At 36.4% G+C, this 27,809-nt stretch overlaps 1 protein-coding gene and 1 non-coding gene across 5 annotated transcripts in view; both read left to right on the forward strand.

The window, feature by feature from the left end:
• The window catches only part of GULP1 (GULP PTB domain containing engulfment adaptor 1), a 220,110-nt gene that overhangs the window by 75,263 nt on the left and 117,038 nt on the right, over positions 1 to 27,809 (forward strand). The gene's annotated exons all lie outside the window — the stretch shown is intronic.
• Positions 17,712 to 17,877, forward strand: LOC150022372 (U1 spliceosomal RNA). Its single transcript, XR_016513751.1, has one exon. It is a non-coding gene; the product is annotated as a U1 spliceosomal RNA (small nuclear RNA).

Consider the following 27,809-nt stretch of genomic DNA (forward strand, 5'->3'; position numbering starts at 1 on the left):
CACTGGTGCAATGGTTATAATATTTATTTTTTAAGTACATTTTATTGATTATGCTGTTACAGTTGTCCCAATTTCTTTTCCCTTTGCTCCCCTCCATCCAGTTACGCCCAACCTCCAGCAATTTCACCCCCCTTAGTTCGTGTCCATGGGTCATGCATATAAGTTCTTTGGCTTCACCCTCTCCTGTACTATTCTTAACTCCCCCTGTCTATTTTGAGCCTACCATTTATGCTTTTAATCCCTGCACCGTTCCTCCCACTCTCCCCCTTCCTATTCCTAGCTGAGAACCCTCTTGAGAACCCTCTAAATGATCCCTAAAGAGGACCACATCAAGACACATCATAATTAAAATGCCAAAGGCTAAAGATAAAGAGAGAGTCTTAAAAGCAGCAAAAGAAAACAAGAGAGTTATCTACAAAGGGGTGCCTATAAGACTATCAGCTGATTTCTCAAAAGAAACTTTGCAAGCAAGAAGAGACTGGCAAGAAATATTCAAAGTGATGGAAAGCAAAGACCTACAACCAAGATTACTCTACCATTTAGAATGGAAAGGCAGATAAAGAGCTTTCTAGACAAGTTAATGCTAAAGGAATTCATCATAACCAAGCCATTATTATATGAAATGTTAAAGGGACTTACTTAAGAAAAAGGAGATCAAAACTATGAGCATTTAAATGACAACAAACTCACAACTATCAACAACAGAATCTAAACAATAACAACAACAAAAAACTCAGCAAACAACCAGAGAGGAACCATGGTTATAATATTTTTAAAGGCTTTTTATTATTATTGCTAAAATTACCTCCAGGAGGTGGTAAGGAGTTACCATTTCATCAACTATTTTTGAAAATGCTCATTGACCCATTGACTTATATTTTTTGACTTATATTTTTTTCATTCAAAGAATCTCCCTAAAAAAAAAAAAAAAAAAACGGAAGAAAAATTCAAAATTGAGATTCTAAATTTTGGTTGCAGGCCATAGCATCCTGTAGCCACATATATTCAGCCACTATCTCTCTCTTTTTTTTTTTTTTTTTAATTTTTTTAAAAATGTTTTTTATTGATTATATTGTTACAACAGTTCCAATTTTCTCCCCCTTGCTCCCCTCCACCCAGCACCCCCCTCCCCCAGCAATCCCCCCCAAGTCCATACCCCTGGTTCGTAAAAATTAACTATCCCCCCCCTCTCAAATATTAGGACCCTTTGTAATCTTGTAAAGGACAATGGACGAAGGTCTCGAGCTCCTCTAGCTGCTTCAAGCTGGACATGGTCGTCGTCCTACCTACCCTTGGGTCCAGAAAACCCTAATAAGAGTGGGGGTGTGGAGAGGAAGGTGGCCTTCCCACATGGGGAAGGATCATGCAGACTCCAGGTCAGTTGGCTGTCTCCGGTCAACGGCGTGTTTGGTTTAACAGGCTGGTGTCCTTGTTGTGTTCTGGGGTCAGCCACTATATCTCTTACATAATAATATAAGCCTAGAAAAAAGTGAATGTTATATTTGCATAATCTTTCCACAGTGTCTAAAATACATCATATGTAAGTGATGGCAAGTATACATTCATTCAGCTGATATTTATTGAAAACTTACTATTACAGTAAACCTAAGCACTGTGAATATTTGGATGAGGTTGTGGTGATGGTGATATCAGGGGCAGAAAGGTACAGAAACAGTTTCTCATGTCTTCTAATTTTCAATAAAATATGGCAACGTAAGAAACATTTTGGGTCCTTAGGTGTAAGTGTCAAGAAGGAAGTGTAAGAAAAGGGCAATTGCTGATGATAATACTTTCATAATGGGAATTGAAAAACACAAAAGCACCAATTTGAGTGGTGCTTTTTAGGGTGAGTAGGACCCGAAAGGCAGATGAACACTTAAGTGGAGGATCAAGTTGGAGCAAGTACACAGAGCTGAAACAGCACGAAGGACATTTAGGAAATTGGAAGGGTAGGATTGATACAACAGAGTAGTGGGAAATATGTCCTGTGATTTAAGTTTTCATACTTAGGCATTTATATTTCATCATTTTATGGTGAGGCACAGGTGTTGGAGAATAAGATGATTCATGTCTTTTCAGAGGCTTAATTTGGAAATGATATGTGTTAGACTAATGAACAGAGAGCAAACCCAAAGGAAGGGAGAATAATTTGCAGGTTTTTCTTTTATTTTCATCAACATTTGTTAAATGCTGTAGTTACAATTTGGAAGACACTATGATAAGAATTATAGAAAAAGGAAGGTGAAGAAGACATAACCTTCACCCGTGTTGAGTTTATAGTTTTAGTGGTGAGACTTGCATGACAACCAAATAAACATATTACACAATAACAGTGTATTATGTTCATGGAAAGACTAGGTGGTAACTAATGACTTTTGAGATGCAGGTAGTGGGTTATCCAGATGAAGGTACTGGGTTTCAGTTGATGGGTTTTCCCCAAAACATCAAGTCTGATCAAGGTTACCTAAGAAGCAATGTTTTTACACTTTGCAATAATTTAAACAAGAAACAGTGAAATCCTTACCTAGGGTGAGAGTAGTGTAAATAAAAAACAGGGTGCTGGGTGTGGATAAATGAGATTTGGCAGTGGTAGAAGTGATGGGAGTTTAAGGGCAAGAGAAGTGTGTCGATGGCATTAGCAGAAATGGGGGAAATACAGCAAAGTGGGGTTTTGTTGAGGTAAAATAATAGGTTTTGTTTTGAACACTGAGGATTTTTCTGTGCTCCATTTTCATATATTTGCTAGAGAACTCAGAGCATTTAAAAAAAATTTATTGCAATTTCTTATACAATGAGGTCCGTCCAAAAGGTATCCGGTCATGCAATATGAAAAAGAGACATTTATTGAAGAAGATACAGGGTACAAGAAACATTGTACATAGGACAGTGATGCCTCTGTCCCCTTCAAAGTAGGCACCTTGGGACCTCACACAGTTCTCCTAATTGCCATCGTTTTTTCTTGAATCTCATTAATGGTCTGAAATCTCTTCCCTTTCAAAGGTGATTTTAGTTTTGGGAAAAGCGGGAAGTTACAGGGAGCCAAACCTGGGCTGTAGTGGGGCTGAGTCATGAATGGCCACAGGCATGTTGTCGTGATGAAGCTAACAGTCACCAGTTGCGAGTAGCTGCAGCCTTCTGAATCATCTAGTTTTCATGGAGGGAGTGTTTTAAGCTTAATGCAAAATCTGATGCAGATTCATTGCTCTAGTGGCTCAGTCATTTTGAATGTGACAGCCATACAGTACCAGTGCTCACTCGACATTGTCTGCCGCCTACACTGACTAGCACAGTGAAGTTATCAGTATTCACGCATGCACATTCCGGTCCACTCTTCTCGGCTGCCAGGTTACACTGATGTTGTGTAAACTGTTCTCATTATAGTAACAATGGCTAAACTTTTTCTGGAATGAGGATTCATTTATTTACTATTTAAAGTGATTTGAGTTTCCTTAAAATGAAAGTACAACAATCAGAGTAAAAACAAGGTATACCAAACAAAATATATGAAGTATGAAGTAAAGATTTTATTTGATTTATAATCATTTATATAGATAATTTAACTTTAGCTTTTTCGGCAGTCACAGAATTTGGTATATATTCTTGCCCTAAGAGCTTAGATAAATTTATTATAGGAATCTTCATGTAATGGATAAGAAAAATGTCCTTACTAGTTAGAGGTACCTTAAATATTGCATTGTTGAAAGAGAATTTTGTTGATACATAGTTATAAGTAGGTAAATTTGTGGAAGTTAGGAATTCAACTTTTCCAGGAAGTCCTTTTGAAATCTGGACCAGATGCTTCTCCTGTGTGCTAGGTACCTTACTTAACACTGTTTACATTTCTCTGCCAAACAATGCATTGTGTTCTTGTGGATCTTTCCCTGAGACTACAACATTCATGGGACTAGGTCATCATTTATCATTATAGATGTAAGTTTATAGCTAAATAAAACTCATCACAATGTTGTTTTATAGAGCATACTTCACAAATATTTTTAAATGCAAATTTGAATCTATTTCCATGGCTTTTCTTAATTATCGCTGAACTATTCTATGTATTTTTTTGTGAGCTCTATATTATATATTGATTGCCACGTGATAAGTCACTCCAGAACTTAGCAGTTTAAAAACAGTGCTTATGTACTGTCTTGCAGCTTCTGTGAGCTATGAGTCTGGACTCAATTTAGCTTGTGTCTCTGACTTAGCCTGTCATGATGCTGCAGTCCCAGCTGTCAGCTGGAACTGCAGCTCATTGCAAAGTCCACCTTCAGACTCAGCCATGGAGGACCTCTCTCTGTAGAGCTACTTTATGGTAAGGAAGATAGTTTACCCCATGGCAAGCAATCCAGGAGAGAGCAAAAGTGAGCACTTATGGTGGAAACCACATTCCTTTTTAACCAAATCTAGGAAGTGTCATCCCACCTGTAATGAGTTGAATGATGACCTCCAAAAAGATATGTTCAAATTAAGCTTGTGGTACTTGCTAATGTGACATTATGTGGGAAGAGTTTGCAGATGTAATTAAATTAGGAGTGTTGAGTGCAATCATTCTGGATTAATCAGATGAGTCCTAAATCCAATGGCACACGTCCTTCTGAGGCACAAACAGAATCCAATGGCACACGTCCTTCTGAGGCACACACAAGGAATACCATGTGAGGACAGAGGCAAGGACTGGTGTGACGCAAGCATAAGCATCACATGGAGACACCAGAAGCTGGACACAGCAAGGAGTAAATTATCTCACAGTCTTCAGAGGAAATGCAGTCTGTCCGACAAGGTGGTTTCAGACTTCTGGCCTCTGAAACTGTGAGAGAATAAATTTCTGTTGTTTTAAGCCATATCGTTTGTGGTAATTTGTTATGGGAGCCACAGGAAACTAATATACCACCACTTATGCAGTCTTAATAATTGAGAAGTGATTTGTAATCCAGCTTACATTCAGTGGTCAGGGATCACAAAATGAAATGAATACCTGGAGACAGGGATCATTGGAAGCTATCTTAGAGGCTACCTGTTCCATCAGATTTCTGGATACCTCCATTTGATTGATATATCTATGTGGATGGCCCAACTCAATAGGTCAGAAATTAGAATCATTATCTCACATTTTAAATAATTGTGTTCTTTCTTTTATGTTTTCTACCTCTGATTAGAATTACTATTGATTTGGTTAGTCAAATTGGAAAACTTAGAGCCAGTTTTAATTCCTTCTTCTTTCTTTTTTTTTTTTTTCAGATTTAATGTGTTTTATTGATTAAATTATTACATTTGTGCCAATTTCCCTTCCCTCTGCTCCCCTCCACCCGGTGGCCCCCCTCCCTCCAGTTGTCCCCCCCTTTTAGATTATGTCCATTAGTTGTGCATACAGTTCCTCCCAACCTCTCTCCGTCTATTCCATTCCCTCCTACCTTGATCCCCAATTCCTATACCATCTCCCTCCCTTTCCCCATTCCCCCTCCCTGTTGACCTCCCCCCAATATGCTTCCCGTACCCACAGTTCCTCTTCCACTCTCGTTGCCTATTTAGTTTGCCTTTGTTTCATCTCCCTAGCTTCTGTTTTTTTTTAAACCAGTCCCTTTAACATCTCATATAACAGTGGTTTGGATCTAATGAACTCTTTCAGTTTTATTTTGTCCTGGAAACACTTTCTCTGTCCTTCTATTCTGAATGACAATTTCGCTGGATAGAGTATTCGTGGTTGTAGGTTTTGGATTTTCATTACTTTGAATATTTCTTGCCAGTCTCTTCTTGCCTGTAGGGTTTCCCTTGAGAAGTCAGCTGATAGTCTAATTGGGACCCCTTTGTACATAATTCTTTTCTTCTCTCTTGCTGCTTTTAAGATTCTCTCTTTATCTTTAATTTTTGACATTTTGATTATAATGTGTCTTGGAGTGGTTCTCCCTGGGTCCAGTCTCTTGGGAACTCTCCTTGCTTCCTGGACCTGCAAGTCTATTCCCTTCCCCAAGTCTGGGAAGTTCTCCTTTATTATATTTTCACTCAATTTTTCAAGTTCTAGTTCATCTTCCTCATTCTCTGGCAAACCAATGATTCTTATGTTGGGCCTTTTATAGCTGTCCCAGAGGTTTCTGATCCTTTCATTGTTGCTTCCCATTTCCTCTCGCTGCATTGGTTGACTGCTTGTTCCTTCTCCATATTCCAGTTTGTTGAAATGAACTCTGGATTTTATTTCCTTTCCTTCTGTCTCGTATGTGGTTTTGTTCCTTTTGTTATGAAAGTTTTTCGCTTCTTTCATATCTTTTTCCTGCTCTTTTGTGAATTCTGTAAGCCACCTGATAACAATGGCCCAGAACTGAGCCTCTGACAGGTTTCTTATCTGTTCATCTGTCAGGTTCTCTATCTGCTGCCTGGTGAGTTGTGTTACCGGTATTTCTAAAGTTGCCTGCCTCATTTTGACAGATGCGTTTTGTTTTCTTGGGCTGGCTGTCGGGGGCAGTGCCTGTGTACGCGTCACAAATTAGCGACCGGCGCCTGCCTGTCCGCGACCTATTTCGCAGCCCTGTGGTGCTTTCTTTGGGGGCGGGGGTCCAAGATGGATTCACACAGTTATTCAGCTAGGAGACCGGGATCCGTCCTCCCGCCCCCCTGGGCCTCACTGTTCAAGGCGATGCGACGGCCGCTCTCCCCATCTCCGGAGTCGCGCACTGCCAGGGGCTTGCGCAGCCGGGATTCCTTGCCGCCCGCCGCTCCGGGTGCGACCGCAAACAGCACTGCCCTCTTTAACTCTTACCTGCCCAAATGGCACCGCTGGTTTATAACTTCATATGTTGGACTTCCGTGTAGTTTTATTTTCTGGAATTTCTAGTTATCCTTTGTTTTGAAGTAGTTGTATTCCTCTATAGTTGTAGAGGGAGACCTAACGTGTCCGTCTAAGCCTCCATCTTGGCCGGAAGTCCCTTCTTCTTTCTTAATGCAGTGATTTTAATCTACTAACCGATCTTTTTCATTCCATTCCTTATATTTTTATTGTTTAACTCTTGTTCTCTAATCTCTCTCCTACTATTTAGACTGGTTGTTGCTTGCTGTACTAACACAATAGCCACTAAACAGTCAACCTGTCTGTGAGCTTTTCCCACTCAAACTTTCCCCTACAAAGTGGCTTTTGTCATCTAAATGGGATTATGTCATTATCTTTTAACATTTTCAAGAAAAAGAAGACTCTTGTGATCTGGATCTTGACTTCCTAAAGATCTAAGCTTCATCTTTAATTTTTCCTTAATATCGATCTATAAAATTATATAGAATTTTCCAGATATGTTTTAATTTTTGCTTGCCTTTGTATGAGATTCTTTTTTTTTTTTTTCTAGTAATAAAATAAGTGTTTGGGTATTTGTTTTTATATTCAAAGCACTGAGCAGAATGTCTACTATAATGACCATCATAGAACAGGTTTTCATCTGTTGTAAACTATTGTCAAAGATGAAAGAGGTGAAGAGAGCAGAAGAAGCCTAAAGCATCAACAAAATAGCAACATACAGACTTGCGTAAGGCAAAAAGGGAAATTATGGGGTAATTATGGAGCCACACTGAGACATTTAAGGATAGGATGAAGGAAAAAGTATGTGCAATGTACATGTGCAGAAATGTGAAGAAAGTGTGACAAAAAAGAGAAAGTTTTAAATTTGAGGACACAAGTCGTCGTCGGCAGCCGTCCGTCTCGAGAGACGATGGTGTAGCTTCTTAAGAGTCTATCTGCACCGCCGAGAATGGCTGTGCAGTCCGACTCGGGAGTGACACGGTATCTGTCTCCTCCCGTGTTGAATCGACATCTTGCGATGTCGCTGGAGTGTCCTCTCCAGTGAAGCTGAAGCTACAGAGCCTGGGCAGGGTGATATGGAGGGTTTGCTGTTGCCCATGCAGCAGACCCCCCCTCTCTTCGCAGCTTGAAGGATCCAAGGGAAAGACGGAGTCAATACAGCTTGGCTTCAGGTGCGCCGCAGGAGTTGCCGGTGTTGACTACAACGTCAAACCGCCTTAGGGACTCCGGCTCCGGATTTTCTGTCGGGGTTTACTCCCTTAGCCTTTCCCCTGAAGAGGTATGCCGCAAGGCAGCGGAGGTTTTTTGGAATCAGAGTTTTCCTTCTCTGATGTAAGTAAGTTTAAATTAAAATGTGACCTTAATGCAGTTTTAAGCTTTTAGGAATATTAAAAGATACATCCTCATGGACATTAAAATAAATCGGGCAGAAGGTGTCAGATGATGCAGTCATTCAAGATAGTGAGGAGAATAAATAGATGACAAAACATGATGCAATGTTGAGAAACTAGCAGAAAGGAAGTAGAATTTCTTCTGCTCAATTCCGTTTTAATAGGTAAGGCTAATAGCACTCTTGTCTGAAGAGAGCCTCAAGGGAAATACCTCAGTGGAGAGCAAATTTAAATATTTTTTAGGAGATGTATAATGCTTTATCTGCATTTAAATACAAAAGAAAATTACCTTTAAGTCATTGCAGAAATTTAAAAAACCATTTTGTTTTCACTGACCTTAGTTCATACATTTAAAATTTACATTCAATATATCTGTATAAGTAAATGATACTTCTGTTCTAATAATTAATAATATTCAAATTAATCTTTACCTCTATAATAATATTAATTTTCATTTAATGAAGAGATTTAAAGGGAAAAGTGTTCTATATATTACATAATATGCAATCGTAACGACTAGTCTCTTTATAAATTAATTGCTATTCAGATGAAACAATGAAATCTTGCAAAATAATGTTCATCAAATATGTTGGTCTCTATGTTTCAAAGTGGTAAACCATGGGTCTTCTAGTGTAAGCTATTTATGCTATGAGGGTATCATTTATTATACCAAAACCTTCACTTATTTAGGAGTAACATCTTCATAGAATGGCTTAATGTGTTTTTAGGGCATGGTTTACACTGAGAAAATTTTAAAATAAAAAATCTCTAATACAAATTTTTAAAAATTAGAATGTGTATACATTAAGGCAATTAAATGATGGAGAATGAAATTTACATTAGTATATGCAATGCATAATGTAATGGAAGTCACTGTCTCAGAGAAGGAAATTGGCAAATCATGAATTTGAAATTGCATAGTTCATCCATAAGTGGTTTGACAATCTAAGCTGGAAACTTTTTGATCAGGTAACCATCTATGAAACAATACCTATTTATACAAACAATCTATATTATATAGTAATCACATCTATGTTTGAAGATTACCATTGTTAAGCTGCAAGTTGCAGAAACTAGTTCTGGGCATGTTAAACAAAAGGGTGTGGGTTAGCTCATAGAATCAAAGAATAATTAGACAAAGAGTTCTCAGGAAAGATAAGCTGGAGCTGCTCCAGGGGTCTAGAAAGCAGGAAGTGGAGAGAGACTGTGACGTGTACTGCCCCAGAGGTAAATCTGAGCCAACAGTGTGGTTTTCATGCTATTCCTCCCACATTCACAAAGGGAGTCTGCAGAGCTGAGCTTGAATTACTTAACCCTCAGCCAGGAACCAGGACACTTGATTGAGGACTCTGGAAACTGCATGATCCTGGAGGGGGCAGGTTCCCCAAAGGAACCTGGAAGTTCTGGGACGAGGATAGGGAGAGAATGTGGGGCAAGTCAAAACAATGGTGTGTACTAAAACCCTTCTTCCAAACTGCCTTTCACAAGCCAGAAAACTCTAAAGGCAATAAATCTTAAATAATACATTTTGCCAGTAAAATTAACATAGATTAAACAATGTTGCTTAGGTTTGATAGATATCTACTACTTTGAAAAATGTTTTCATTTTCCTTTTATACATATTTATGAATTGTCTGCCATGTGCCAAGTGATGTACTTAGTGAACATAAAATTGTGAACAAGAGGATCAGCTCTTGCTTTGCATGGAGCTTATAGTCTAGTGAGAATTGAAATGCAACAAATAACATTACAGTAAGTCTAGGGCAGGAGATCTATTAGTTTCCTAGGGCTACTGTAACAAAGAACCACAAACTGAGCTGCTTAGAATAACAACAATTCTGGAGGCTAGAAGTCTGAAATCAAGGTTTCATCGGGTCAGGCTTCTTCCAAAGTCTCTAGGAGAGGCTCTTCTTTGTTTTTTCCAGCTTCAATAGTTCCTGGTGTTCCTTGACTTGTACAGCCTAACTAATTTCAGTCTTTGACTCCATTTCACATCACTTTCTCTCCTGTGTATCTTTGGGTGTGTCCTCTCCTCCTATAAATATATCAGTCATTGGATTGAGGTCCCATCCTAAGTATAGAGTTTTATTTCAAGATTCTGAACTAATTACATCTGTAAAAATCCTATTTCCAAATAAGGTCACATTCTGAAGTTCTGAGTGACCATGAATTTTGGGGAGGTTCTCTTTAACCCACTCTAGGACGGTACACCGTACTATCGATGTTCCTAGCAGGGACTCTGGGCCTATGCTTGATGGATGTTAGAGAAGGGAACCTAAAGGAAGTCATGTCTAAACTAAGGGTTGAATGTTCAGTCACAAGGAACCGGATATAAAGTGGACCCTCCCAGCATCTGAAGAAGCAGAGTTCATTGGAAGAACTGAAAGCAGTTCAGTGCAGCTGCAATAAAGCGTACACAGGGCTGGGTAAGAAGTGGAGAGGAGAGATGATGGTAAAGAGGTTAAAGGGGCAGATGATAAGGAACATGCAGGGAATTTAACAGTGTCATGAATGTAGTGTCATGCCCCTGAAGGGAGTTAAGCAGGTGAACAACCAAATAAGATTACACAACCCATGTTGGGTGCAATGTGGAAATAAGGAATGATTGACTAATGCTGGGGGAAGAAAGCTAGCTAGGAGACTTCGCAGTAATCCAGATTTGAAATAATGGAGGCTTAAGGAAGGGGATGCTGGTGGGAATGAAGAAAAATAAATATAATAATGATATATTGGAAAAGTAAAATTGATTTTATGTGAATTACAGACAAAGGATGAAATGAGAGGAATCAAGTGTAATGGACTCAGGCTACAGTATTAGCTTCTGAGACTATGGGTCCTGAGGGTGGAAGAGAGAGAGAGAGACAGACAGACAGACCTGGAAACAAAATAATGGACTCAGTTTTGGATATTTTCAGGTTGGGTTGCTGTGGCACTTCCAAATGAGTATGTTCAAGAGGCAGTTGTCTACACAGAACAAATTATGTTGAGTGAGGAACTCAGTATATAAATGGTACCTGAAATTGTTGGAGATAGCTGAAAAAAATTTTATTATTACTATATCTAACAAGGACTATTATGCAGACTGAAATAATGACATTTAGAAATATTGAATGACATAAGAAATAGCTATTTAAACTGTGAAAAGAACAAGAGTGAAAAGAATAAAACTGGGACATACAGCTTATCTACAGTAAGATCTCAATACCCTATATACCTGACCCAACTACTTCAGTATTAAATACTGAAAGTAAATGCACCTAAATGTTAGCCATGGCTTTTGCTAGGTGATTTAAATTTTATTCTTCTTAACTTATTTTTAAAGGCCATTGGAGCATAGACTGCTTTTGTAACCAGAAAAAAGAAATGCTTTTTTTATTTTTTAATTTGACACATAAAATGTACCTGAAATAAGATTTTTATAGTATAGTATTTTTTTTAATGTAATTGATTTGGGTATCTTGACTTAGGAGGAAAATGAGTTGTAAATGAATAAAGAGGTAAACCACCTGAGCCAGGTATTTTATAAAGTATCTTGAAATATATATGAGGGTATGGATTGTACATTCTTAGTATAGTTAATTTTATAAGTCAGAGAAAAATTATTACTTTCAGACATAAAGTAGAAAGTAAATTAGATTTATTAAATAAAATACAAAACATTTCTCACTTGATTTTGAAAACATTATCAGTGTATAAGCAATTTAATAAATCACAGATTTGGATCCTTTTATGTAACTTGTCATCAGTAATGCCAGGTAGCCTTTTGTAAGGTGATTAGGCATAACATTCCTATGCAGATTTTACTAATGCCTATAAGCCTTGAGTGGTATTTAGATTTCTGGAATACGGAGTTAAAGCTTTAATATTATTAAATCTACTTTACATATCCAAGGGTTGTGCTGGAAGAACAGAACATATTTGCATATTCTTCTGTTTTATTTCTACCCAGTTTCAGAATATTAAACAACTAATCCATTAACACATGATGCAATGAAAACTCTTCAATTACCTTTGAGCTATCCCCTGTTTTTGGAGTTACCAAGATATAATACAGGGTAATCAATACCTCCTAATAACTTGTATAGAAGGCCAAATGCTGACTAGTACCTGCAATAAGGAGAATCATTTGACACTTAGGTGGGAATCTTACTTTTTTTCTCAATTTTTGATAATTGCTTAAATAGAATTGTTTTCTTTGGTTCATCAATAAAACTATTTGCTAATCCTGACCTCGGATGGAATAGAAAAATATTACTGTTCAAGGGTAATTCAAAATTCAAACATATGACTTGCTAATGACTGTAAAGTAACCATACCCTCTTTCTTTAAAATTAGTTGAGAATATACTCAAGTAATATGTATCCTGGAAATAAGTTTCTTGGTTATTTATTTTATAAGAAAATGTAGATGACAATAATTATAATAGAAAAAGAGCACAAGTTAATTTTTACTCCTCTCAGTGGCGATTTTGACTATTTTCCAAGCAAGTTTACATTCCTTATATCATTTAGTTAAGACGATCCCAAGGCTATTTTAAACGACTTGTCCTATGCAAAATTTGTCTTAATTTAGTACTATAAACATGGGATTTTACTAGAAAATCTATCTGCTTGGAGTTCATGAGCTCCCCCACCCTTGACCCCATACTTGTGTAGCGTTTTCTAAACTTCTGAGTGAATATTTAAAATCCGCTATGGGATCTTTAGCAGCATTGATAATATTAATAATAATGGCCAAACTTCCATGTTGCAGTTTGTGTTAGGCGCTGTTCTAAACTGTATATAAATGAACACATTTAATCCTCATGGGGTGTGGCTCCAAGAACACTCGATACTCACAAATTCAGGTTCCAGAAGCAACAAGTGTAGGGATACATAACTAGTCGCTTAGTTGGAATACAGCAGAGGAGTATTCAGATTAAACCTGCAGAGCCCTGTTCATCTTCTGTGGTCAGGGCAGTGAGGATGAGAGCTTGGATTAGACAAAAACAGTGAAGGATTCAGATGATTGGCAACCAAAGTTGCCCTTTCTTCAGCGGGTCCTCCGCTTCCCCCACTCTCACCGAAGAGACACACAGTCCTGAGATAACAAGTGCAATAATATGCACAGCAGAGAGGTGGCAGAGACAATGGTTGACTCTGGGAGAGTCGGGCAGAAATCAAGGGAATTAAACATTTGATCATATTCCTTTAACATTTCAACAAGGCCAAAGGACGTGAGAAATATTTCAACCTAAAATTCCACTGCATATTTAAAATGTTAGAAATAGTGTTGAAAATCAGTAATAAAGGTCAAGGAAAAGGTCATTATGTAGTTTCAAAACAAAACTAATTATTTCTTGAGAATGCTGCCTTTTTTATTGTTTTGTTTTGTGTAACTCTTTCCAAAATTAGTATAATGTTCAATTTTTATGCTATAACATGGACAAATATTTCAACACCATCCATGGAAAATATTTAAACTCAAATAGAGTGATAACCAGTTTCAGAAAAATGTTTTCTGGTAAGTGTAAGTTAACAGGAGGGATAATTTCATTTTTTTTGCCTGTGTCGAGTTTGAGCATATTATTTTCACTTCTCTGGGACAGTATAAACAATATTGAAGAAAATAAACTGTGATAAAAAATTAAGTATTTGGATGCAAGGAAGTAAAGAATGCCCCTTTTCATCTCCACTCCAACCCTCATTTAGGAAATAAATTGAATCCACTCTAAAAAGTAGCAGATGGCACTCTACTTTGTCAGGCTTTTATAATGACTGTGTATTTATTCTAGGAATAGAGAGCTGTGTGAAGTCTTATCTGTGCAGGAGGGCATAAAGAATATTTTTCTATTTCCTGACCTTTGGAAGTTTTCAAATAGCAACAAAATATTTTTATTGTTTTTATTCCAAAGTTATACTAGTTTTTGAAACACTGGCTTCTTTCTTTTGCCAAACCTAGATGTGATGGCATTTGGTTATTTAACCTGTTATTCTCAAGCCTAACAGATTCTAAGTCATACTCTTAATATTTCATTGCAAACAACCCATTAAGTTAGTGTTGCATATTGCTTATATTTTCAGAAATAATATGAGATGCATTAGAATGCACTCTGTAAGATCTGGCTTATTTCTATGCTATGTGTTGATTTTTTTCTCCCTGCCTCAAGCCCTTAAGGGTGAGACTGTAGATATTGGCATTCAAAGACATTGTTCCAGCCTCCTTAGGTAGATGCTCTGAGTTGCTGGAATTGGTTTTTGTGTGGACCTGTGTTGCCTCATTCTGATCTGAGCTAGTATTCATTCATTCATTCACTCCTTTGTTCTGCAAATATTTACTAAACAACCAGCAGGTGCCTGGCGATGTTCTAGTCACTGTGGATTCAGTATGAAACCCTTACCCTTCTGGGGCTTACTTTCCAGAGATAAGAGCATCATTTTAGCCTTCCCCTCAAGTACATGAGCTAGAATAAAAGAACATTTTTTAAAAAAGAAACTTTCATTTCAGTATTTTGTATTATTTACAAAAATAAAAGTGAAAAAAAAAAACAACAAAAAACACAATGAAATCTTCAAATTAACTGCAATTACTGCTCTATAGACAAATCTAACCAACCTGTAGAAATTGTTTGCTTTCCGACAGTGCCGTTTTGTAGCTTGAAATCCCCAATCAAGTACAAAAGAATATATTCAGAACAAGAAAGCCCCTGTTGCTGTGAATTTAACTGTCAGTCCTTTCTCATTTCGACCCATAGACCATTCTCTCCATCTGGGTTCTGTCCAACTCCATTCCTCTCTTCAAACGTTTGGTCATCTTCCTGCAATACCTCAAAGTTTCACACTTGTCCATTCCTACTACTCCTAGTGGGTTGGTCTCTTCATGTTATCAGAGCACTTATATTAAGGATGCAGGTTGGAGTCTCTCTGAGAGGTTACTCGTACATCAGTATCTTAAGCATAATCTTTCTGTATCCGCAGCCATTTTATTGATTCCATTGTTGGAGCTGCTCCTGTTATTTTTACAGAATTAGCTGGTTGTGTTCAAATGCTAGCTCTACCAAAGATGGGGCTACTTTACTGCTTATAGGTACTGATAAAGTTCTTAGCTAATGGGTTTGCAACTATGTAGTAGAGTATTTTCTACAGATTTTCTGTGCCAACTCAGTTTAAGTAATTTCTGACTTGAATTATAGAATTGCTGCTGGGTTTGAGGCATAACATCAATTTATGTACAAGACGTTAATTTGCGTGACTAAACAATTCTCCTTCAATACTCCAAGACAGTACTAGGTAGCATTTTCCTCCTGAGGGGTTTTGTTTTTGTCTCAGAATAATATGTATTCTCCCTTCAACCACCTAACAGATAAAAACTATAATTGAGAGCTACCTGATGCTATGATGTTTAAATATTTCATACATATAAATTGTTATAACAGCATTTTCATTCAGCCTTATAAGAGCAGATTATGTTTATTTTCTATCTGCTTTAAAGCGCTTCTTAGAGTTCACCTTGATTACCATTATCTTTCCTCTGTAATGATACCATATTGTTGGAATGGGATTTATGTAGACCAATTTCATAAGGAAATGATGGAGATTTGGCAAAACCCAAATAAATGTTATATAATTTCTTTTCATCTGTGATAAATATTTTGTAGCAGTTCTTTGGTTTTACTGATGATTAACCTAATTCTAAATTTAAATGCAAAAGCATTATGGTTTTTATCTTTCACTTTGGGATCTTTGATTGGGTGTCCAGTCATCTTTCAGTTTTTATCAGACTTGATCTCCTTATCAGTAAGTTTGATTTAACAGTTAACCTAAAACTATATCAAGTCAGGTAAGGAAACATCTCTTTGACTGGAAGACCTGTATCTGTTTCTTAGAAGTAGGTCCAATCTGATAGAATCATAATTCTGTGATCACTTTGTCAGCCTTTTTACCCCCTTACTTTTAGACAGTAAACCTGTCCATTAACCTCTTAAATATAACGCCTTCACCTTTTTCCTTTCTCAGAGACAGTCTTTTGTTTCTCTACCATTATATTTGCCTGAACTACAATAATAGCTTTTTAATTCTTCTAGTATCCATTTCAAAAATATGCATATATTAATATGCAGATTTACATGCAGATATAATATCTCCCAGCCAATTTCAGTTGCTTCCCATCAGAAGGCTAAACAGGCCGAACAGGTTTCTTTGTAGTCTTAGCTCTTATTCAGCTGTCTGCTTTTCCTGCTTACCTTTTCTCCACTTTTCATCTTTCTTATTCTACTCTCAATTCTTTGAATGCCATGTTTTCACACCTTCAAATCTTTATCCATAATGTTCCTTAGGCTTGGTAAAGTTCACTTACATCTTTCAAGTTCTAGTTTAAACATTACTTCCTCAGAAAAACTCCCTTTGATGTTTTTATACTAGTTAAGATTCTCTTATAGTATGCTACCAGAGTACCCTGTATATCTTTTTTTTTCACTTCTCATTACCTGTGCAATTATTATTATTATCTAATGTCTGTCTTTCCTGATAGTATGTAAGCTCCATCAGAGCTTAGGTTAATTCAATCATAATATCAGTGACAATATAAATTCTAAGTAAATATTGTCTAAATAAGGGAATGAATGACTAAAGAGAGCTTTGTTACTGATTTTAAAGATGGGTTCTTCCTTGAGAGATGTAAATTTATCTCTTTTATGTATCATTTGGATTTTCAATTTTTTTGACATTTTCTCTAAATAAGAGAAATGTATAATTTTAAAAATCTGTACCTTCACTTTATACACTAGTTAAGACTAAATGTTAAAATAACTACTTGGGGAATAAATGGCATTATGCAAGCGGGTTACTGTATTTGTTGAGAGACGTTCTGATTTCAATTTGCTTGTTAAACACTGTTTATTTTAATGCATTAAAATAGCATTAGTGTTTTTAAGAAATGTGTTTCAAATTGTTAATTTAGTTTTATATGGTTCTGGTTGATGACCAGTTTTTGTTATATGTCTAATTTACTGAAATCTTTGTAATTTTCTTTACAAAGAAGCTGCATAAATATATTTTAATTGAAATATTGCTGTGTAACAATAAATAAATAATTTTTGACTTACTAGTATGAATCTAGACAGTAAGCACTTATTATAAATCATAACACTTCAGTAATCTTCATTAGAAAAAATAATTGGTGAGTTTTTTTTTTTTTTTTAGCTTAATTAAGTAAGAACTAATTGAAGTATTTGAAAGATTAGGTGCTTGCCCTCCCAGAGCATTCAAAAGAACGCTGAAGCTGGAAAAGCTCAATACATCTGAACTTGGCAATTCCTCTGAGAACTCCTATTAAACAGACTTTTTTGTAATATGTCAGAGGCTTATAATTTTCTCTATTCTAAAATAATATTTATGACAAGAAGATGATTTCAATTTCCGTGTTATTGAATCTATGTAAATTTTAAAATTATGATGACAAAAATATTTCTGGCCTCTTCAAAAAACAAACTTTATGTAATTAGAGTGATTTATGATCTCTTAAGTGGAATTAATTTGCATGGCTGTTTTAAAATTATAAAACAGATATTTACCTGGTAGAAGAGACGCTATGATCACGAAGCTGGTTTTCTCAGGTTGAGGCTTACTCATTCATTGCTCTCTGGATGTGCTGACCCCTGCGATTTCCACAAATGTGGGAAACTCGACTGTATAATTTGTGGTAGTGAGGGGCTGCTCACACTCTCCCCTGAAAAGAAAAATATTACTAAATACAAGTATAAAACAGGATTAGACGGAGTAATTAGATGGTGTAACATTTAACAAATTATAATTTTTAGTTTTATGGAATAATGTTATATCCAGAATAAATATGTTACCATGTGGGATAAGTCTTAAAATGTCAGAATGAAGAAAGATGATTTTTAGCATTATTTTAAAATTCTAAACAAAGGTCACTTATTTCATTTTGCAATTTCTGAATTTGTTTGCAAATAACTAAAATTTCTTACTGTAGATTAATATGCTCTTGAGAGTTTTTTACATGTAGTCCTTTGGAGTCTTTGGTAGAATAAGGGGTAAATCTAAGGAAACTGTATTTTACAGATAAGAAGAAAGGGCAAGATTTGGGGACTACTTTTAAAAAAAGACTGTAACGTGAGGCCAACTATGGTTTCTGTGTCTCAGGGCTAGCTAGAATGAGGTCTGATAAAACCTATTTCATCTAAGTAATAAAACAACTTTATCTAAAAAAAATGCAGGGCTGTATATATCCATCTGTGAAATGTAGCCCAGGTACTGAAAAGTTTAATGATAATTCTTGGGAGCTGGCTTTTCGAAGAGTTCCCTGATAATTTGGAGAATGTAACTTACTTGCTGCCCTAGCAAATTTCAAAGAAAAACTAAGTTAGAAGGAAATGTTAGCATCTGCCCAAATCCTTTGTCAATGTAGAATCAGAGAAAAAGATGTTTGCAATTGGAGAAGGAAAGAATAGAAGAACTGGAATATGCCCTTTGAAAAGAAGGTGCAGATAAATCTAGATAAATTAAAGCTGCCACTGATGCCATTTTTTTATTTGATTGTCAGTCCATCTCTTCAATCACAGGACTGAAAAGCACAATATTGTTAATAACTGAATGGACATACCAATTGATTCCTAAAACTGACTATTACAGTAAGAATTAAAGAAAAATACTTTTATTATTTTAAAATTTCCTGAGGTAATATTGAACGAGTTCAACCACTCTCAGATAAAAGTGAATCCCATGGTTTGCAGAGGGATAAAACTAAACCAAGATGCTTCAGTTCCGTGTTACAGGAACATTGTTCATTTATAAAGTCCTTTTCTTGGAATCATTTGTCCATTCAATGGCTAATTAATAATGAATAACAATTAATAATGCAAAAGGAATTAACAATATAACCATTTAGAATAAAGTGAGAAAATATACATTTAAAATTTTACTGAATTTATCTTTCCAGTGTTTTTTAATTTTGTAAGCATTGTTTTTACTCTTTAAAATGAAATTCTCTGTATGCAGCTTTTGTTTCTTCCTCCTTTTCTCTGTCTCTTCTTTCCTCTTTCCCTTTTTTCCCCTTTCTTTTTTTCTGTTCTTCCATTAGGTGAGGGTCATTGGTCCCTTCAGGTGTTCTACATAAATGAAATTAGATTATAGTGACCATTGTACAGCTTTGTAATTATTCTAAAAAACATGGACTTGTGTATTTTAAATGAGTGAATTCTAGGGTATATAAATTATGTATCAACTAAGCTGATTTTAAAAAGTGAAATGCCAGCCTGAGGTTAACCAAGGTGACTGCAATACATTCATAGTCTTATCTCAGATTGATTACAGCAAATCAGTGGACTAGACACTCAGTTTCTGAACTCAATTGGTATGTCCTTTCAGTTCCTAACAATCTTGGGCTTTTTAGTCTTGTAATGGAACAGATGGACTGACAATCAGAGAAGGGGCATTGGTCTCAGCTTTAATTCACCTATATCAGTTGTGGGCTTTGTGTCTTACATCCTGGGAATGGAAACTGTCAGTAAAAATTCAGACAGGATTTGCCCTCTATGTAGACAGACCACAGGATAGCAAGCACTTGAATATATAGTATTCAATTGACAGGTGAATAAAATGGAAAAAAAAATTACTGCAGTTAATCACATTTTTTAAACATTTGTTTCTAAAGTCTAGTAAGTTTTATCCATTATCAAGTAAATGACAAATCACAATGGTAAAGACTGATTTTTTTTTTAAGTGTTATTATTTCTGTGTTTGAAAAAGATTTGGGTGCCTGGAAAATGTTCTCTGTAGGTATCAGAAAAAATTTCAAAACAGTTAAACTTCATTGCAAAACTGGGACAGCTAGAATTCGTGCAATCAGAATATATGTAGCATTTTAAAAACACAAGGTTGTTTTATTTTTATTGTTCTGTCAAGCAATGCCAATTTGGTTGCTTTTGTTGCCTCATCTCACTCATTATGACAGGAAATTTCTTCCCCATTATCTCTTTTAACATAACATGGCTGTTTTTTAATTGACTCTGAGTGTTTCTCAGGGAACACTGGGAGCTTTTAAAGTATGACTCTTTGGATTATAAAGAATTGTTTTCTTACATTTGCTCAAACTAGTGCTCTTTTCTAGAATTTCCCAATGGTTTCTTTGTCACTTAATTCCTGTGCCAGAAGTTGTCTGTACACTCTAGATTATTTGAGTAGCTCAGGTGATCTTGGTGAGCAGGAAGGAAGATGCATTTTAACATTTTTTCCCCAATGATAACTATATGGCATAATTTATTCCAGTTAGTTAAAAATTGAAAAAATACATCTCTATAAAATGACTAGAGATTAAAAATTAACTTCACTTGAATATCCTATTTGCTTATAAAATATGAGTTTATCTAATCTTAATGATAGTTTTGTTTAATAGAAATTTGACTTCATGTGAAAGACTTGTTTAAAATAAGAATTTAAAGATTCTTATTCAGTCTCTCCTCCTCGTTGGCAAAGAGTAAGTTTGTTCTTTTAAGGAAGAGTTTATATTTCACCTACTTTAGATTTTGAATCAAGTCAGTAATTTAAGTCAGCCATACCCCTGTAAAAATTATGATATTTTGAATATAAAGTCCAAACTAATGGACTTTATATTTTAACTTAGAATATTTTTACTTGTGTGTGTGTGTGTTTGTATGTATTTATAGAGGGATGTTGAAATTAATACAATGATAAAGTGTCAATGTGCCAAAATAGATTTTTTTCTTTTAAAATGTTTTTTTCAAAAATGTAATATTAAATAGATGAAAGGTTATCATCACCAGCTCTTTGCTGTTCATATTTCCACCCGCTGACTCAGTCATCATCAATCAATTAAATGTTTTGAGTGCTCAGCTTTGGGGTTAAAACTATACATAAGGCACAGTTTTTGTAGTTGAGAATCTCCCAGTTTAGTAGAGTGGAAGTTTGATTGGTGGAAATCAGGCTCTTTCATAGGATCATGAAGAAAGCATTGCAAGGACCCCCAAACAGGAGACTGTGATGTGGCAAGATGGCTTATTAGTGCGGAAGGCTCCCTCTGTGTCCCCTCTCCATTGATTCCACCATGGAAAAAGTTCAACTGAGTCTTCAGCAAGGACAAAGCTGAAGCCAGTGTCCAGAGCTTCTGCTTCATACTAAAGCTTAGTCTTTTGGAGCCTACAGATCTGCTGCAGGCCCCTGTAGCAGCTAGACCCCCGTGGTTGTGTGCTGCTGGGCGATAGAGCTCACAAACAAATGGGGTGTGTGCTGGTCTCTGAGAGAGGGGGGTGGAGGGAGAGAGAGAGAGAGAGAGAGAGATTTTCTGTTTCCGTGAGATTATATTAGCTAGGGTTTGGGATGAACCAGGTTCTTTTTCAAAATGACCAATGACCTTACCAAGTCTTTGTGTGCTTTTCATAGGTCCACAGTCCCTAGTTAGACTGACAAGCCTCTGGTCACACTCCTCCTCCTGTGCCCCCCAACAACCTGGTACCAGAGGGGCTAATTCCCATGGTGAAGCAATGCTGAAATCCTTTGGGTTCTGAAGCTGTAACTTGCTGGTGGAGCAAAACAGGCTTATGCTCCCCAGTTCATGTCTAATGTTAATCTAATTATATAGATTTCAGGTACAATTCTATAATATATCATCTGTATACTATATTGTATGTTCACCAACCTGAGTTGTCTTCTTTCATTACCATTTATGTCCCCTTTACCCTCTCCTACCTCCCCCACTCCCTTTCCCTCTGATAATCACCATACTGTTATATGTTCTATGAGTTTTTTTTTGTATAATCCCTTCATCTTTTTAACCCAGCCCCCTATCTCCCCTGCCCTATGTATCTATGAATCTGTTTCTATTTTGTTTGTTAGTTTATTTTGTTCATTAGATTCCACATGTAAGTGAAATCATATGGTATTTGTCTTTCTCTGGCTGGCTTATTTCAACTTTTAAATATTTCTTGTTTGTCAAAAAATTCAAAATTTAAAAACATTGTTTATAATGTAGATAAACATTGAATAACCTCTGGATGCACCATTATTTTCTTGACCTTTTCTTTTTTGGTTTACTTTTTTTATAAATGATGTGTTATATCTTTTAATTATTATATTTTTCCTGTCAAAAATCTACTTCAGAATTTATCAGGTTTTATTTCAAATGATAACTAGTGAAAAGTTTAACCAAGAATTAGTTCTTATTGATGGCTTTTTGAACATAATTTAGGCATATTGATTGATTCATTTCTAAGAACAAATCCAATTATTGTCATATTTGTACAAAATACATATGCATGTGTTTATATATACATATACATATATGCATAACACACCACACACATATATGTAGATGATTTGCATATAATATGCACACATTCGCATATACACATTTTATATATTCATGAATTCATCATGGAACTAAATGATAGTTCTTTACCTTCTCCTCCTCCTACACTTAAAGCCCTTGCTCAATTTGATGTTTTATTTGTAATTTGGCAAACAATGAAATTTAATAATAGAAACTTATTTTAAACTTGCTTCTACTTTCGTCGTCGGCAGCCGTCCGTCTCGAGAGACGATGGGGTAGCTTCTTAAGAGTCTATCTGCACCGCCGAGAATGGCTGTGCAGTCCGACTCGGGAGTGACATGGTATCTGTCTCCTCCCGTGTTGAATCGACATCTTGCGATGACGCTGAAGTGTCCTCTCCAGTGAAGCTGAAGCTACAGAGCCTGGGCAGGGTGATATGGAGGGTCTGCTGTTGCCCATGCAGCAGACCCCCCCTCTCTTCGCAGCTGAAGGGTCCAAGGGAAAGACGGAGTCAATACAGCTTGGCTTCAGGTGCGCCGCAGGAGTTGCCGGTGTTGACTACAACGTCAAACCGCCTTAGGGACTCCGGCTCCGGATTTTCTGTCGGGGTTTACTCCCTTAGCCTTTCCCCTGAAGAGGTATAGTGCAAGGCAGCGGAGGTTTTTTGGAATCAGAGTTTTCCTTCTCTGATGAGCCCTGACTGGAAGATCGAACCAGTGACACTTAGCTCGCAGGCCGATGTTCAATCCACTGAGCCAAACCAGCCAGGGACAAAATCATATATATATATATATACACACACACACACACACACACATATGTATGTATACACACACACACATATATATTTATATCTATATCTATCACACACATATATATTTATATCTATATCTCTATCTATCTATCTATCTATCTATCTATCTAAAGGTCTGTTCAGAAAATGTCCAGCCATTGTTAATATAAGGATAGCAGTTTGTGCAGTATCAATCTAACCTGGCAGCCAAGGAGAGTGGACTGGAACACACTTGTATAAGCAATGATGACTTCACTGTACTAGTCAGTGGGGCAATAGATGCCACTGAGTGAGTAGGTGTACTGTGTGGCCACTACATTCAAAATGACTGAGTGAGTAGAGCAAAGAATCTGCATCAAATTTTGTGTTAAGCTTGAACATTCCTGTGTGGAAACTATTCAAATGACTCAGAAGGCCGCAGCTATGGGCACCTGATGATTGGCAGCTTCATCATGACAATGTGCCTGCTCATGTGTCACATCTTATGCAGAGTTTTTTTTATGAAATATCAAATCATCCAGGTGACTCAGCCCTGCTAAGCCCAGAATTGGTACCCTGTGACATCTGGCTTTTCCCAAAAACAAAATCACCTTTGAAAGGGATAAGATCTCAGATCATGGATGAGATTCAGGAAAATATGATGGGGCAGCTGATGATGATTGGGAGAACTGTGTGAGGTCCCAAGGTGCCTACTTTGAAGGGGACTGAGGTGTCATTCTCCTATGTACCATGTTTCTTGTATCTTCTTCAATAAATGTCTATTTTTTTCATATTACATGGCTGGATGCCTTCCAGACAGGCCTCTTATATTTACGCTGCCCCTTCACTCCTCCCAAGAATGTCATCTGCATGCAAACCAGGAGTTTGTCTTCTTCAGTTATATCTTCCCAGAACTCAGATTAATACCTGGAAACAGAGAAAGTGTTTGGTAAATACTTGCAAAAGGGAAGAAGGAGAAAGGAAGGAGGGAGGCAAAAAGGGAAGAATGAATGGGTGATTTCTCCAAGGCCTACTTTCAACTGTCCTTCTAAAAGGCAAGTAACGTTTCCTTCTACTCACAACACATCTGACAACTGATGTGTGATTTTGTTTTACACTGAGCAATTTTCTAATTCTCGGTGGACATGAACTGGATGTCCTCCAATTTAGCTCAATTCTGACACTATCTCCTTGGTGTTATTGCAGACCTCAAGGGTGAAGGGGTCAGCCCTGAAAAAATATATAGAGTAAAAGTAAGACATTAAATACTAGAGGCAAGCCATATTGAACACTGTTTATGAGTAAGGTAATGCAGGAAAACTAGAAACAAATGAGACTGTGTTGCATCAAGTAGTAGTAAGTGATAAGAAAGAGAAGCCATTTATTTATTTATGCATATCATGTATTTTTCCAAAAACAGAATACAACCATAAATTTAAGAGAATTCAAAAGTGAGGAAATAACACAGAGGGGATAGAGACGTTAAAAAAATAAGTAAAACTGAGGTGAGCTGGTTTATGATGATCTAGCACACAGGGTGTGGCAAAAGTAGGTTTATAGCTGTGAGTGCATGAAACAGTTTATTCTTGTATTATTACTTGTTAAATATTGTATTATTTTCCATATGAACACCGTAAACCTACTTTTTCCCCACCATGTATTTGCTAAAATTGTGCTGCAGTTATGGGTTCTAATATTATTAAAAGCCAGGATAAAGAAACATAATTCCCAGTGTTCATTACATAAAAATGTATCTGTTCTTGGGAAGCTGTAGAAGTCATTCTGCATTGAGCTGTGGGCCGAGTGGATAACTGCTGAAGTTCCCTTCAGGTCTCATTCAGTTACCAAACTTAACTGTAGAAAGTTCCCACTCTGAAATTAAGATAAAAGCCAGGTTGTCTAAAGACATAAAATAGGAATACCTCAATCCTCAGGATAAATAGAGCATTAATGTATTGTGCAGAAACTCAAGAATTTATTTTGATATTGTAGAATTTCAACTTTGTAATGACTCCTATCTTCAATTTACCACTTGTGTTTTGTGTTATGGCTACAAAATTTGATTTAACGGTAGTGTTCATTAGTCATTTAGTATTATTTTTTCAAGAATTAGGTTTTCAAAACATTCAGACCTAGTTGTTTACTATCAGCTTGAAAGCAGAACCATAACTAATCATGTACTTTGCTACTCAGTATTTTACGGATTATTTTTGGTAGGAAAAAAAGGTGAGATTGCACTTAGACCATCATTGGTAATTTTCATTTCATTTGATGGCAAGATGATAGAATAATTTCTATTAGTAAGTATTCAGATGGGCCCTGGTTGGGTAGCTTAGTTTGTTAGAGCATCGTCCCTACACGCCAAGGTTGCAGTCAGGGCACATACAAGGATCAACCAATGAGTGCATAAGTAAGTGGAACAACAAATGTATGTTCTCATTCTTTCCTCCGCCAAGAAAAAACAAACAAACAAAAAAACAAAACACAGTAACTAAAAAAAAAAAAAAAAAAGTCCTTAGATGTTTGTTGGGCTTTACCCTCTGCTCAGCATGGTGTTAGTTTGAGGGACGGGGAAAGGGAGATGTGAGAAGTGGCTTCCACCCTGGTTTGCTTATATAGAGGGCAAATGCTTTTGAATAACATTGAAAGCCCTAGTGGGACAGGCGGAGCACTGATGTGGCACTCCATGAATCAAAGTGCTTTAACACCTACACGGTACTTTCCTGTTTACAAGGTACTTGCCCATATAGTTGAGCCTCCAAGAATCCATGTATTTAGAACAGACCACAAGATTTCTCTCATTTAAAGTCTCCTAACACATATAATAAATGGTAGCTATGTATCAGATCCTCTACAAGCCCTTTTACATGTTCTTTCATTTAATTCTAATTAAAAAGTAAGTGGTTCTTATAACCTTCAAAGTTTGGGAATCTGGGGCTGAGGGGATTGATACTAAGCCTAAATCACTCTCTACATTTGTAGGTGGGAATGGAATCTAGTACTGCTCTCCTGCAAATCCAGTGGGTGTGCCTGCCACTGTTTCCAGTGCTGTTAGGACTCCCATCAAGGCTGCTTTTGCACAGTTGTGGGCTCCATTACCTGGCATTTAGGAACGGGTGTTTGTGTGCAGGCTCAATCATCCACCCACAGTGAATCTTCTAGAAAGATATCTAAAAGGGGAAAACCTGAAAGGTTGTATTACCTTAATTAAAGATAATAAACCCAAATGATGGAGAACAGAGAAGCCTGATACTGTCTGATCCATCTAGGGTCAAGGCCTATCACTGTCCACCATTTAGCTTCCCATTGCTGTGGTTTCGTTAAATGAGCCACTAAAGTTCTTTCTTTTCTGCTTAAGCTAGAATTGATCGTACTTTATTTGGAACTGAAAGAGCCCCAACTGTTAGTTTAAAATAATGCAACAGACCTAAAATGGCTTCTGTTTACTGAACTAACTAACATTCTGAATTAGACTTTACAATGATGGGTTGACAGTTTAAGATAGTTGGTTTTCAAAAACATGAAAAATAGCCTTTTAAAAGACTAGGTGAAAAATATCAAATGCCAGCTAATAAAAATGGCCTTTCTGTTTTTAGAATTCCAGTAAAAGTATTCTTCTGATGAAAATTACAGAGGTTAATTTTTTGTGTGTGAAAAGTAAAATAATGGACACATTTGGAATGAAACCAGTGGTTTGTGGCATTTTAAATTTATATGTAAATGTCAAAATTAACTTTTTTACCTTTGATGTTTTAAAATAAAATATAGAGACCATGTATACCACTATAATTTTCTATTCATAAAGTAATGTGGCTTCTTTTCATTGTTATTTTGGTCTTTGTTTATGATGTTTAGTCACATCTGGTAAATGGAGTTAAGGCACTGAGTCCTTAGTTCATATATAAAGTCATTAGCATAAGTATTAGCCACATTTTGGGATTTTTATAAAATGAAAACTGAAGGAATTAATAAAGTTGTGATGATGTAAGACCAATTTGCTTCCCAAATAAAACAAAAAAATACTTTGCAAAAATCTTGTTTTCAGAGAAAGTATGTGAGGTACTTGGTAATCTTTTAATTTTAATTTGGTATTTAGGTAAGTTTTGATATGCTTTGGGGAAAATAGGGTAGACCAGACAGTCTTGGGTCTGAATCTCTCACTTACTACTTTATGACCGTGGACAAGTTTCTGAACCTCTCTGTTGCTTTCTGTGTAAAATACGGTAACAGTAGTACCCACCTGAGAGCATTGTGGGGAGAACTGTTGAAGATAATATTTATGAAGTGTATGGAACAGTACTTAGGGTAAAACTAGTAGCTGTTAATGATTCTTATGATATGTTGCAGCTGAATCAAAGTAGCTTTTATGTGCTTTGCTAATATAATAATGGGAAATAAAATTCATTACTTTTTTTAAGTTCCAAGTTTCATTTGAAAGATTTAATTATGTTTCTTTTACCATGTCATTTTGAAAGCTGCTTGTTTTTCAGTTTTGTATAGGAGAGGAGTTATAAAAGAAACAAAATCCGTAGATGGGTACAGTCTCAGGGGACTGAAAGTCTGGGTGCCCTATAAAGAAAACAAG

Source organism: Furipterus horrens, unplaced genomic scaffold (assembly GCF_987537825.1).
Source record: "Furipterus horrens unplaced genomic scaffold, mFurHor1.1.pri manual_scaffold_1, whole genome shotgun sequence".
In the NCBI taxonomy this organism is placed as follows: Eukaryota; Metazoa; Chordata; class Mammalia; order Chiroptera; family Furipteridae; genus Furipterus; species Furipterus horrens.